This window comes from Gymnoscopelus braueri (genome assembly GCF_963280865.1).
Source record: "Gymnoscopelus braueri genome assembly, chromosome: 4".
Lineage (NCBI taxonomy): Eukaryota > Metazoa > Chordata > Actinopteri > Myctophiformes > Myctophidae > Gymnoscopelus > Gymnoscopelus braueri.
Genome location: NC_137605.1, coordinates 41,809,908 through 41,825,652, shown reverse-complemented (window position 1 = coordinate 41,825,652; position 15,745 = coordinate 41,809,908). Strand labels below are relative to the sequence as shown.

Sequence of the window (15,745 nt, the reverse complement as noted above, 5' to 3'; positions counted from 1 at the left end):
TAGCATATCTTCAAGCTCACAACGTGTCGCAACACATTGCATTGTGAGCTTGTAGATTGACTATTTTTGGCAAAGAGATTTGGCGGGAAAGAAGGAAGGAGTCTAGTATAGACTTAGCCTCGCGTAGCCAGACTATATCACTGCGAGGATATGAGTCTGGTGCTTCCATGAGTTTTTTTTCTCCAATGGGCGGGATCAAAACAATGGCCCTCGACGCAATTGGTTAGACCTACAACCAACTACCAATTACAGTCTCCCATATTCGAATACTGGGCCCTGATTGGTCACCCACGTCTTCTGGAGCAGGAAATGGATTCTCTATGGAGCCGTGCCAGACCCAAATCGCAGAGTGCAATTTTTTTCTTTCTCGCAGATTGGTCTGGTCCCAGGCTAGTATAGACTGGTGGGGGGCTCCGATCAGGGCCGGATCTAGGCATGGGCAATGCCCCCCCAAATGCCCTGACTGCCCCCCCAAAAAAATTCAAAAAAAAAAAAAAAAACGTTTTTTTTTTTTTTTTTTGGGTGGGGGGGCTTGTGAAAGTTACATTTATGTCATGATATGAAATGTGAGTTTACCATAATCAAAATAATCCTTAATCATATTCCATCATGTATCATTGCACAATTCAAATAATCCTCTGCCCTGATTTTCCATGGGCAGTGTTGCCAGATATTGCGAGAGAAAGAAGCCTATTTTTTTTTATAGGTCTAACTGTGCCAAAATGCATATTTTCCTATGCATATTTTCCTACGCATTTGGGGGGTTTGGGGGGTTTGGGGCCCCCGAAAACCCCCCAAATGGTTTTGGGCCCCCCCAAAAAAAAATTCCAAACCGCCCCCCGAACATTTCCTAATGCCCCCCCAATTAGTAATTTCTGTATCCGGCCCTGGCTCCGATCAACCAAGTGAAGAGGAGTTAAGTGGGTTTAACATGATGAGATACATAATAAGTGGCCAGGGACATCTCAGTGAAGGAATGACAAAGCTGAGATGATGTAAGGAAAAGAAACGAGAGTCTGATTGTCAGATGGGTAGATAGGTAAATTATTTAGACTAAAGCCTGAGCCCTGGGATTAGCTGCCACTGTATGGGAGGTGGCTGCTTGCTTGCCTGTGTGTGCGTGTGCGTGTGTGTGTGCGTGTGTGTGTGCGTGCGTGTGTGTGCGTGTGTGTGTGTGTGTGTGTGTGTGTGTGTGTGTGTGTGTGTGTGTGTGTGTGTGTGTGTGTGTGTGTGTGTGTGTGTGTGTGTGTGTGTGTGTGTGTGTGTGTGTGTGTGTGTGTGTGTAAGGATGTTTGTGTGTGTGTTCTAGGATGTAGGAGGTACAACAGCCACTGGAGGGAATTCCTTCCTTCAGAGGACTCAGGAAGCAACAGTGTGGACTTGGATTGTCAAACAAAAGTAGAAAAAAGAAGAAGAAGAAGAAAAAACTGTGGAAGTGAAAACAAGTTCTCTTTCCAAAGGCATTCAAATTTTGCCGCTAAATATTTAACTTAACATTAACAATTTTATACTCCGACAAGAAAACAGCCAGAACTGTGAAAACAACAACAAACTGTATTATATAACTGTCTGCACATATACATATCCAGAGAGTAAACTACACAAAGAAAAAATTATGTTCCATCTGAGAGAGTTTGAAAAGTTTTAGAGAATTATGACCAACACACAGTACTATAATAGCTTAGGTTGTCTTATGTCAGTGTAACTGGGCACTTTTCTACAGGACAACTTGTACACATGTTGTGTTTCACATGCTTGCTATAATGCTGCACTGTTATTCAAAATGTTATTTAAAATACTTAATATGCAGTGTGTATATTCAGCATTGTCCAACAACCAGCGTTCCTATCTATCAGTCAATTACCCCATAATACTAATGTAAAAGAGACAGACAAAGAGAGAAAGAGACACACAGAGACAGAGTAAAACATGACAGTGACAGTGAGAGATGAGAAAAATCACCATGCACAACAGGTCAACCACCACAGGTCTACAAACTCTACATGCAAAAATGCATGTCCTCCCGACCACTCCACTCTAAAATTTTGGAGTGTTAGTAACTGATACTAATAGTGCAAAAATGGACCCATAAGCAATGCATACGTATACTACGTAGTTGCACAGTCTAGGAAACCTTCTCACCCCATCTCTTCCCCTCTCAACATGCGAGACGTTGTGAGCTTGTATATTTGCTATTTTCCGTGCGCGACACCTGCGCGCAATAAATCAGGCTTTGCTCAAAGCCTGACAACACAATGGATGAAGACAGGTAATCACAGAGCACACTCGTGCTATACTGTAGCTTAACAGCTGCTGACAGTCAGCCTCTTACAAGCATTTCAGATGGGCTTACAGTACATCAGTACAGTAGGTTCATTCACATGGTGTAGTTAAAAACCTTTTCTTCTGTTCCTTAGGTAAATGTACGGTACATGAGGTGGGTGATGCTCTGCTAATCCAATGTACCGCACTGCTTGTCAATGAATGACGAAAGCACCGTATAGATTTCCAATTTGCTGTGCAATTAAAACAGATGTTGCTAATGTACAGTAACTAATCCAAGAGCGAGGCAAAGTACATTAGAGGGAACCCCCCCACCACATGTTTATGTTAAGCAAGGGGGCGATAAGCTATACCAAGCATCATGCTACTGTTGGCTACAATCAATGGTTGCACATTGGCACACCTAAATCTAACACACCCATTATTTTTATTACCTGCAGCTGTGTTGCTTTCAGTGGTTCTCAACCTTTTCAGGCCGTGGCCCCCAAAATATTCATATATGAACTGGGGACCCCACACCCTGATAAGCACTTGGAATGTAGGAGTTGAGGCATACATTTTCGGTTCCACAGATGAATATTGTGAAAATAGCAGATCTACAAGCTCACAACGCCTCTTGTTGCAAGGTGTTGTGAGCTTGTAGATCTGCTATTTTCAAATGTTTGTCTATTTTTTTTTTTTTTACAATTTGGCCAATGTTTGACCAGTTTTTATAGTGGTTTGTTGATTACTTTTGATGCAGTAATGGTCTTTTTATTTTCTTTCTTTTTGGGGTATTAAAAAGGTCTTAAAAGTCCTTAAATTGTAACTTCACTGTCATCTGAGGACCCCCCAAAAATCATGTGGGGACCCCCCTGGGGGTGCCGAGCGACCCACAGGTTGAGAACCATTGGCTTACATCACACTGCATTGTACTATAAAGTCAGCATGCCATGTTTTTACTCTTCTGTAGATTTTAAAGGGGACAATAAACAATGTCATTTACTATACCTTTGACGGGCAAGAGAATACATCGGCCGTACGTCACTGATCACATGACCACAACATTTTATTCTCACGTTCTAGGCAATAGATTAGAGTGGAAAGTTTTTCAAATTTCCACAACAATAACTCAAACGTATATTAAAGGAGTAGTTTACCCAAAAATGACTTATTTTCTATCAATTACACACCCCATGAAGCATTGATTTTTTGTTTTTGTCGCATTCCTAAGCCAATAATTTTATGACCGGCGGTCTCACTGGTAGGAGACTCAACGTGTCTCCTTTGAGTCTCCTACCGGAGACATTAGCATCTTTTATTGGCTTAGGAATGCAACAAAAAAAAATCTCCATGAATTCAAGGCTTCATGGGGTGTGTAATTGTAATTTTTTGGGTGAACTACTCCTTTAATGACATTGTTTAAGGTTGAAAGGACCCCTTTAACCTGTACAGGAAAACTACAAAATCGACCTAGGGTTTCATTACCCTTTAAAGCCGGCATGGGCTTTAAGGGGTAATGAAACCCTAGGTCGATTTTGCCACATTTAGTATGTTGATTAAAACATACTAAATGTGTTCACCCCATGCACCTATGGCACACCTATGAATGCATGCACGCACACTGGACAAATACATAGAGAAAGGCATACAGAGACCATTCACTTACAATATGTCAAGTGCCCAAGTGCATGCACATGGGCACATTAACAACATACTGAATGTGACAACTACCCCACACACATATGACGTGCACACATGCGTGCACATGCACCAGGTCCAGAGTGAAATAGAGAGGGAGAGAGACGCAGTTTGATGTTACTGCATCAGACAGTGTAAGTATTATTATTTGGGCATGTGTACTGGCGGAGATTTGTGCTCCACTGAATGCCCCTTTCTGGTCTGTAACTGAAATATGCAAAGAAGAGGTAACCATGTTATGGTGAAACAGCTACCGCTACACATTGACAAGAAATATACGCTACGTTGTTTCACCAAATTGAGCGACAAGGCGTATTTTTTTTTCCTTTTCTTTACGAACAGAAATTAAGTGCATTCCTGACAGTAATATTTTATCATTGATATTAATGCGTAACGCGACTAAAATACAAAAACAAACAAACAGTGGATCCTCCTAACCCCCTCAAATGGATATGTTATAAGGTGAAAGTACAGTCTGTGATAGTACACTGTACTATCACAGACTGTACTCTCACCTCCTCATGGATCTCAATTATAACATGGTAATGTACCACCTGTTAGTGGAAAAGATAGCCAACTACATAATTTGTATATGTATTCCTGAGTCATGTGCTGTGTGTGTGTGAGTCGAGCAGAATGCAAATAAATCACAGTTAGAGGGAGGACAGATAGAATGCACCACCAGGAGAGAAGAAGGGGAGAGATGGATGGAGGCTACCTGGCACAGATTCACAAATACATACTGTACACCCGGAAAAATGCTCATGCATATACAGTACATGCATGTTTATTGCATACTGTACTGTATACATACACTGTCTGACATACTTCAAATTTAACCAAACAAGAGACAGAGACAGAATGGGAGAGTTAGTAACTTGATATTCTGAGGGAGCACGACGGCATTGAGATAGCTGTATGCTGACGTCAGGGCGGCTGAACGTTTTTAAGTGGAAGTGATGAATGTCATATTTTGTCTGAAGCATTTTTGGCAAATGGTACGATGACATTTTGGCAGCACAAATTTTGAAAGTAAAAAAGTTGACGTGTGAAAACAAGAGAGTGAGTCACTTCTTTCCCAGTAATAACAGCTAAAGTCAAAGCCATGGCGTACCATGGTTGCCATCACAAAAGTCCCCAGCCTTGAATACTAACCCCCACTTAAAGCAACTAGGATAAACTTTTATATACAGTACACCGTCATGCATTTGTTCTCAGGGATTAGGGTAACCACAATTCTAACCCACAATAACTCATATCAGATAACTGTCACAACACCAAATCGTATTATTCATCTCTGGCGTACAAAAACGTACTGTACTTGTCAACGGTTGGAAGCAGGTGCAACAACAATTTAGTGGTACAAACTGGTGATGTCACGTTCTATCTCTGTCTCTGCTCTCCAGCCACATCTGTTTCTCATTTCCAGCTACTTTTCAGTCAACTCCCCAGACCTGCCATTCCCCACTCATCCAACAGATGCCCTCAGACTTTCCCTCCGTCGTTCCCAATCACCTGAGTCTCCTTTCTTTTCAGATTCAGCATCTTTCACATTCCTTGCCACCTCACCTCACATGGTTTCCCCGCCCACTTCCACACCTGCTGCTTGTTCCCTCATTTATTCCCCTAGACCCCGCCTCCTCACTCGAAGGCACTGGGCTAAGGCGCAAGGAAACGACACAAGTGGTTTGATTCATTTAATACTAATACAGTAAAGGAGGACGCAAGGATGAAGTTTGAGTATTATATTGGGATCTGGCTAATGTGCCTCAAGAGTTGACTCATAGACATAAATAGGTAGAGGCCTCATTGGCCAGTGGGGGCCGCAGGTCAACACCACCCACATTTAAGTAATCATACTTGGGTAATAAAAAAGCAATCTGGGAACCCAACGCCAAATGAAAAGGAAAAACAGCGCCCTCTGCTGTTTTTGACTATCTCAGTTGGCTCTGGGAGGAAGTTGACGTAGCACCCGTGCGCAAGGAAACCAGGGTTTTGGTCTGCCTTCAGCGCATCACTTCCGGTGGTGCGACTATGTTTTCATTCCCACTAACAATATTTCTACATGGAACACTAACACCACTTCTCCCAGAGAACATGGATCGTTTTGGTTATAAGCCCACTTGTTTCTATGATGAAAGAGCAAGTTAAAATGTGAATATCTTTCCGTGGTTTTGTCTGCTCCGCGGACGCTATTGTTAAATTAGTTTCGGTTTGTTTCGAGTGGGGAAGGATCGACGGACACGTGAATCCCGCCCACTACATTTGATTGGGTAAAGTGCGGCCTGCTTCCTGATCTGAAGGCACGCCCACTTGTAGGCCAGTGCGTACGCGATATGACGAACCCCCCCGACAGATTCAAACGCAGAGCAGAATCTGTTCTTGAGAGATTAATAAAAAAGGGGCATCATTGCACCCCTATCAGTTGGTGAATTGTCTCAAGAATTGTCTCAAGAATGAATCCAAAGGGGAAAACCCCAATTTTCCTGTATCGCTGCCTTATATTTGGGAATTTTCAGTGAGTTAAAATGAGGAATTGAGGTTTAGCGAAAGGTGTGTTATACAATCTGACAGGTGGCTCAAGAATGTCTCAACCGCCTTTATGACCCACTCCATCCTCGATGATTCAGGAGCTATAAACAGAAGCCAAGGTAGACCGATGACCAATCTCTCCCCCTATTGTTCTTCACGGCAGCCAGCAGGTCCGATACAGCGTGAGGATTAACCATGGTCCACAATCTCAGCCTGCCTTATCAGAAAGCAGCAGATTGATACGGGCGCAAAAAAGTCACCTCCTCGTTTATGAGTCATTCTCTCCTCTGTATTGCTTCCACACAAATACACAAACACGTACATACGTACGTACTGTACACACACACACACACACACACACACACACACACACACACACACACACACACACACACACACACACACACACACACACACACACACACACACACACACACACACACACACACACACACACACACACTCATGCCCCGCTGTCTGCCTTGCATGAGTAATATTCATACAGGAATAGAATTGTTGTCACGGCATATTGATGATGGCCTATTGCCATGGTGGGTAATATGGATACATAGATGCAGACTGGATAAGTAAGTGGAATATGGACCTCAGGGGAGCCAGACATTGCACTCTTATTTTTAACTATTACATATGTCCTGTGAGTCGGGCACTTTAACAGGAAATTACTGTCACTTATTACACTGACACCCAGCAGGTGCTCTAAGACAAGTAGCAATGCAATCAGACAGTTTGCAGTTTGCAGTTGTACAGTGTAGTAATAAACAACTAGAAAAAGTGCTCCTCGGAGCACAGGTCTACGCCAGGTCAGGTAGGTTATTGTGGGCCAGCAATGTTCGAAATTCGCCAATCAGGAGGGAATATGAAAAATCGGATCTGTCTTGATCAGTTGACTATAGAGATAATGTGTACTGAATTGCGTGATGTTTGGACAACATTTGTAGGAGTAATATATACAAGTAAGACGCGCGAACGCGGTAAGCGAACGCAAAAAAAGAAAAAAAAGAATGAAAAAAAATATTTAAAAAAAAGTAACCAATAATTTTTTTTTTTTTTTTTCAAAAAAAATCTGCGTTAAAAGGAGCATCTTAGAAAAATACAAATTCACAAAAAAAAAACTTGGAATGTTTTTGAACAATTCAACAAAGTGTTTGAAGTGCCTGTTTCACCCACTTCCGGGGGGCGGAGCCAAAATCCGAGCCCGATGTATTTGTTCGTAGACCCCCACTTAGGGGGGGTAGAAAAAGTTTGGGAGCGATTCGGGCACTTTTCATTTAACATGGGGTTTCAATGGGGAGTTTTTAGGAGCCTTCTCCTTCCGGGGGAAGGGGCGGGCTTAAACGCAACCTTGACAGGTGTGTTCAGTTTTCAAAGACCTTTCATTTGATGTATGGTACGTCTAAATTGGACATTTACTTATCTCAGAGGAGCTGCACACAGGCAGTGCACACAGAGACACAGAGATACAGAGACACAACCCGAGCAGGGTTACATAGTAAGCTCCACTTGGTCGGAGGCGCGGCTTCGCCGCGCCTCCTCCCGCGTTCGCAACAAATAATGTTTTGCAAAAAACTGCCTCCTGGTGGCGCTATAATATGGCAATGTTAAAAGGGTGGCATTTGTTCCTCAATGTACTGCAAATGTGCGTGCAAAGTTTCACCGCAATCGGAGTTCATTTTGTTCAAAACGGACCAATATTGCAAACTTTGGAAGCCAATCTTAGCCAATCAGGATGGAATATGAACAATCTGACAGATCCGTCTTGAGTAATTTTTTTGTTTCTTCAAAAATCGGCCTTCTGATGGCGCTATAACAGGCCTGCTGTTTTATTTTTGCTGTTCACAGACAGACGGACACACGGACGGACGGACAGGGTGCAAAACAGTGTCTGCCACACCTTCGGCTTGGCGGAGACAATTATAATGCAATAAAGACAATATAATGCAAAATAATATTATGTCTGTTAACACTAAACATTAGGAATTCTGAAATGCGTGTCTACACGCCTGTGGTATCTCGAGAACTGCTCGACCCGGCTCCCTTCCAACTCACACACTCGCCGTGTGCATCGCCGAGGACCTGAGGCCCGGGAGTGGATGCCCCAAGTGGGGAGTTGGAGTGATGCGCCAAGTGGGAAGTCAGGGAGTAAGTACCCTGATGTCATCGATATGATGTCGTTTAGACTGACCTGGACTCCATAATTGGGCATGCCTGACACAGAACTCCATGTATGGCCATAAAAGGGACACAAACAGACAGATACAGAAATCTCCATATATGCGCATAAGAAGGAGTGGGACACAGACAGACAGATGGGTACAACGGTGGGGCATGCATTTCCAACTTGCATGGTTTCCGAGTTGGCCTGTGCCCACCGGTCTAGTCTTTATAAGTAATTCAACTATATAAGTGATTTTGGAGTAACTAAGGGATTCACTGAAAAACATAACATTTTATTCAACTAGAATTCATATGTCACACTCTTCCTGAGTTTGACTTTCACTTCACCAGGAATTTCCTAGTTGTACAGATTGTTGTGCATGCTGCATTCCTTCATAGCCAGTTTGTTTATTGCTGTGATTGGTGTACTTTTGAGGGAACAGACAAATGTACACATATACATACCTTAGGGCGCGGTCCCACACTTTTATTTTACCTCTGGGGCGGAATCTGCCAATGCTTTGTCAACGCAAATGCGTGGATTCATGGTCTTGCACATTTTCCCCAAGAATCCACGCATATGCATTGACAAAGCATTGGCAGATTCCGCCCCAGAGGTAAAATAAAAGTGCGGTGGGACCGTGCCCTTAGAAATAAATGGACAGAATGGATATTTCCATGCATGCAACGCTGTGCTATAATGTTAAACATGGAAGAGGAAATAGTCCATTAGGGTCTCCGTGATGCGTTTGAAGATGGGTTGGTTATGGTATCTATAGCAATAAGTGCAATTGGTTCACTCAGCAAAGTAGGGGGCTATGAACGAATAGCAGCTGGACCTAATTATAACCATCAATTAGTTGAGTCAATCAATCAATCAATCAATCAATCAATCAATCAATCAATCAATCAATCAATAAATCAATATGGAACTATGGTTCTTATGTCCTAGGTATTCTTTTTTTAATCTGTGCTACACACGGTATTATTACAGACAAACAGACAAACCAAACACAAAACTGCACAAACATCTCAATTTGTGGAATTTGTGGAATATATTATTTTGCTCCAGTGAATTAAATTGAAAAACTGCAAAAACATCAACTCCCAGACAGACACTGAATTTTAACCTTTACACTTATGTTAAAGTCATAGTAGTTCACCACAACCTGGGGGCTGGGGCAGGGCTTACATTGCCTCTCATGGCATTAACACAAATAACAATTTGACCTCAAAGTCATAGGTAATTACACTGCAAAAGAGAGCAGTATATCTACTCCACATGATGTGATATCTCCAACTCAACCGAGATGCATTTCAGATGCCACACTCCGTTCAAAATCAGAGTCTGCCACAGCCATGATGTCCACACACCAGGGGTTTACTTTTACTGTGCTATTACATAGACAGAGGTGTAGTGTGACAAAGTAATATCATGCTAATGATTACATTGACCATTTCAAAACCTCACTGATTGGAGTTCCCTGGATGTTAAACAGGCCCTTGACCAGATGAGCTGATGTCATGTAAAGGAAGTTCAAAGACTCCACTGCAAGACCATAACATACACGTGTGTGTGTGTGTGTGTGTGTGTGTGTGTGTGTGTGTGTGTGTGTGTGTGTGTGTGTGTGTGTGTGTGTGTGTGTGTGTGTGTGTGTGTGGGAATACCATTTGCCCATAGTGCAGAGGGCCTCTTGACTGGAAAAGCTGCAGCTGTCTCTCAGCCAGAGAGCCCGGCGGGCCTGTATGTGTTTTGGTGTGTGCGTGTGTGTGTGTGTGTGAGTCTGTGAGAGAGTATGTGTGTTTAAATTAAAGGGAGCATGTGCATATGAAGTGGTGTAGATTCTTTAGACATCCATATCCACTAATTGCCAAGCTGTACACACACACAAACACACACACACACACACACACACACACACACACACACACACACACACACACACACACACACACACACACACACACACACACACACACACACACACACACACACAGACATGTGTGAGCAGCATCCTGTGTTTGGGTGGATCTGGGGGCCTGGGAACTGGGTGATAACTACACAGAGCTTTCCCCAGCTCATCAGAGTCATGGGAAACCACACTGACCGACAGCGACAACACACATACACGCACAGCTTAACTGTTCAACATTTAGATCAGTGGTTCTCAATCTGTGGTCCGGGGCCCACTGGTGGGCCGCGAGGGTATTGCAAGTGGGCCCTAAAGAAAAACACTAAAGATTTGAATGATAATATAACAATATTAAAAAGCATTGAAGCAATACCAGTAAATAATAACTTAAAGGATTTTACGTTAGTTCCATTGATCCAAGGTGGAACCATTAAAATAAACGTGTGCTGAAAATGCACACGGCACACCCTCCTGATCACTTAACATGCCGCGTTAACCCATTCAATCCGGCAACGCATCTGTGTCATTTTAGATGTCTTTGGCTATTCAAAAATAGCAGACCTACAAGCTCATACCGAGTGCCGCGCTACGAGGTTGTAGATCTGCATTTCTTTTTAAATCTTGAAAATGTGTGCAAATCTATGAATATATATATTTTAAAGGGAACATTTTTGACTCAAATCTTTGCATCTGGGGGGTTCCTGGAACAAAATATTTTCAGATGGGGGTCCATGGCCAAATACATATAATTTTGGTGGTCCTTGACATGAAAATGTTTGAGAACCACTGATATAGAAACGTAGACATTCTAGTTTGACGGCAATGGGGGGTAACTTGTAGAGGTTGTGGACATTTACCTAATTAAAAGCTATTTATTTTGAAAATTCTATTGTAATTTTTTCATTGTAATTCATTAATCTCCACTGCTTTTAGATCTATTGGAAAACTGTTTCCAATAGAACAGCATATAGTGTAGCAGGGACAACCATGTTTATTTACTCTCCCAATCGCTTTAATTGTTCATATGAAGCAAGTAGCGTTTCTGTTTTTGGAGGGTGACCACAATTATACCCCACAACACTGAGTCGTATTATCACAAAAAAAATGCAATAACAACAGTTGGAAGAGTATACAGCAGGTCCAGTAACAAGTTAGTGGTACAAACTGGTGAGCTACCTAGCTTCAATACACATACTGCATATCTGTGTTATTATATTCATGATGCTGACATAGGGATGTATTCACATTCCTAAAGCTCCAAGACTTTTTATCATTCAATCAAGTCTTTTGTAGTATTGAAGTGTGCAACACAAACCTAAAATATAGGGTGATTTCCTGGAGGGAAGAAAATCATGCTCATCATGTTTTGAGTTTTAATGTGTTTTTCATGACTGAGCTGCATAATTTCATTGGCAATTAAAATGTCCCCACTACACCGAGCTCTGCAATTATGAAAGTTATTTCAAATTAAACGAGCCAATGACTGGCAGGTTTTTCTTGAGTATCTGACAAAAAAGTAAGTGTGAGGATGGAAGTAACCTATCTTGTCCAGTTTGTGGAACAGAGCACAAGAGCAGGTCCTTAGGGTTTTGACCTCTCACTTCTCTGTCCTTTGACAGAACACAGCTTGATATCCTCAATGAGACTAGACACAGAGTCTACAGCACGGCCTACCTGTCCAATCTTCAGCTATTGATAGTAAGTTAATGTGTGCAGTAAATGAATCCATACAAATAACAATGGGATGTGATTAATATTAGGCCTTACACCCAAAACTCACCTAACCCCTGTTCATTATGAGTGATTCACCACATGTACGTGTACTGGGTCAAGCAGATAAAGGTCATAAATCATGACAGTTAGGTGCATTCTCATAAACTATTGTGACACTGCATTTAATTAAAATCCTGGCATGACCTTCATTAATCACTCATCATGTAGGCCTACATATCTTTTTTGTCTCTCAAGTTTCCTTGTTCCAGTGTTCCATTGGCATTTTATCCTTGACGTTTCCGTGAGAAGCATTTAACATGTAATTATTACGTCTAATAAATCAAATCAAGTGTACAGTATCTTGTAGTGTGTGTCTTTTTTCTATTGTTACATTTGCATGCCATGGACTACAGCAGAATACCTGATCACCTTAATGGAAACCACAAATAGCTACCGTACCCTGCCAAACCAAACCAATGGTTTAGCTGGTAGAACTTGATTTGATCTCCTTCTGTCCTCAAGTAACACTGTCTTTTGAGAAGCCAGCAATCTCTACCCAGCATTCTTTTGTATAAATCTGTGCCACCGTGCCTTGTTTTTGCAAACTGCAACAACAAAAAAAGACTACAACAAAAGTGCTTCACGAGAACAATGTTAGTGTAAATAAGGACTTTCATGCTCTTCTCTTTCAAATGGAGATGGTGTAGCTAATTTGTAATGCCCAATAGGCTAAAAATTGTTTTGGTACCTGTTAGGTGAACAGCTGTGTTCCTCCCACAGTTAACACTTCTGCTTCTCAGACCACACGCCAATCAGACCTGAGAAAACATCAAATTAACATTATTCAAATATATCTACAAATGGATACTTGGTTTATGCAAGGTCTAGCAAAGTGTCTGGCTAGCTAATTTAAGCCACCTCACAGCTAATCACTAACCTGCTGGTGAAAAGAGATGTGTTTTAGAGCAGCTATGGCTTAATTAATCAGTATAATTAATCGTAGATTCAAAAAAATGGCTCATGCATTTTCAACACCAATACAGTGCTAGATAGGAGAAGTGTTCACAATGTTTGACGTACAGTAGCTGCCTGCATGCAAAAATGTAAAACACACTATATGATGGGGCACATTATCTGAATGGACACAGTTCAAAAGATTAGGTAAATATATGTCTGTTTTGGAGATTAAATATAATCTATATATATAAATATAAAAGAAGGACTTTTTGTGTTTATTGTGGCCAGTGAAAAATGAAGTAAGACTTGAAATGAAGAAGGCGGTCCTGTGTTCCATCAAACAGAATTGGTAGGGAACTGGAATGAAGGATAACAATGACTCACAGAGTGAGTGATACATGTGGGCCATTCACATCACACAGACACAGAGCTGTAACAAGCAATTGTGTATTACATTTTCTTTACTATCATCTCTCGTCCCACTGGTCATGCCTACTAGCAGTGTACTGCTAGCATGGCTATATATATAGTGTACATAGAATGTACTGTAATGAGTGTCACCACAGATGGAGTAGCTAGGCACTGAAGGAAGACTTAAGTGTTTAACAAAATTATTACAGTTCCACTTTTCATGAACTCTGAGTTGTAAAGTGTTTTTCATGGTTTAACAGCATCATTTCCTTGTTAATTTTCCTCACCATCATAATCTTTAAATACCAAGCTACCTAACCAGCTTTTTGCTATTACAAAAGGTTATTGTATGGGCCAATGATTGGCAGGCTCTTTAAGTGAGAGGATGTAAACTTGTCTTACTTGTGCAGTCGGAGGAACAGAAGAGATCATCGGATTCTTGGCCTCTCACTTCCTTGTAACGTGATATCCTCAGTGTATTACACTGTCACACACTTTTACAATTATGTGGATATACTGTAGGAACACAATCCAGCTATAGCAGTAGTCTTGCTGTATGAAAACTACCTATAATCCCGCTCTGTGTGGTGAGGTATGGGTAACTGGCATAGGATGTGACTGGGTTTCCAGCATGCTATACACACAAGGAGAACAAGCAACTACAGTAGCAGAGACCCTTTCAGGACATATAATGCTGATAGTGAAGCAAGTTGCATGACCTGGATCTGACACTCTGAAGCCATGGCAGTTCACTAAACAGGATACGGAACGACCCACCCTCATCATGTGCCGTGTTTGTGCTGTGCTGCTCTCCTGTACTTCTCCCACGCTTTCTCTTTCATACTCACACACACGCGCGTGCAAGCATACGCACACATGAACGTACTGTAAGCATACGCACACACGCACGCACACACATTAACAACCCCTTACTAGCTTCAGTATCAACAGGTGCCTACAGCATCTGTGTTTTCTATCCTCTCCATCCCGCCATGCTTTTATAGTCTATACTCTATAGTCCTTTCACTAATTCTCTCTCTCATTCGTCCTCTTTATCCGTCTCCCCTGCTCCTCCTTCCACTTCATCACTTCCATGTCTCTCCATGTTGTTGGTATAAATCCTCTGGCCTGGTTCCAGACTGCAGGTGGCTGAGTATTTTTCTTTAACCACAGCAGAGGCCTGGCTTACAGCCTTATTGGACCTCTATCTGACTGCCAGCCAAAGTACTTTGTGCTTTGTGCAACCTGCAAAGTGTGTGTGTGTGTGTGTGTGTGTGCGCGTGTGCGTGTGCGTGTGCGTGTGCGTGTGCGTGTGCGTGTGCGTGTGCGCGTGTGTGTGTGTGTGTGCGTGTGAGCAAGTAAATGTGTGCGTGAGACAGGGAGAGAGTCAGAGATGAAGATAAAGGGACGGAGAGACAGACGTGGGTATTTTGTCATGAGTGGCAATTTGGATTTAATCAGATAATAGAGTAAGGAATGTAATAACAACGACGGTAAATCTATGGCTCTTTAGCTCTCTGACAGAGGCATTTGGCCGAACAGCCGAGCAGACAGCATATTTAAAACTGAAGACAGCCTTTGGAAAGGTTAAAGACGCAACACCATTCACTCGCACACTCATTCCGTAGTTGACTTCGTAACACTAAGCCCACTAGGCTTATTTACCAGAAGTCCATCTTTTACTAGTAGACAGCTACACTTTACCGTGTCACAAATCACTGAGTACAGCAGGGCTTCTGTATGGCTTCTGTATTACGGACTTGTCCATTTAATGCCATCTCTTTTTCTGACGATGGCGGTCATCACAGTTCACAGTAAAGGTATTCATACAGTATGTTTTTGTGTGTGTGCTAACAATTGGATTACATTTTTTTTGCTATTATGATGCACCGACTATGTAAAAAACAAACCCAGTAGACTCTAGGCAAAGGATATTCTTCACCAAATACCTCAATATCGATATTGTGATGATAGTATAGTATTAGTAGTTTATCATTTAAACCGAAATCTCCCAAAATAGCGAAAATAGCCAATCTACAAGTCAGGAAAAGGTGAGTACAGTTTACTGTTCATAATAAATG

General features: G+C 41.9%; 1 protein-coding gene across 2 annotated transcripts in view; it reads right to left on the bottom strand.

Moving 5' to 3' along the window:
- The window catches only part of ncalda (neurocalcin delta a), a 79,549-nt gene that overhangs the window by 48,347 nt on the left and 15,457 nt on the right, over positions 1-15,745 (bottom strand). Inside the window, exon 4 of one of the 2 annotated variants that reach the window (XM_080427588.1) lies at positions 13,045-13,114. The exons of the other annotated variant lie outside the window; for it this stretch is intronic. The gene's annotated coding sequence lies outside the window, so the exon portion shown is untranslated. The remainder of the gene's footprint in view (positions 1-13,044; positions 13,115-15,745) is intronic. 2 annotated transcript variants of the gene reach the window in all.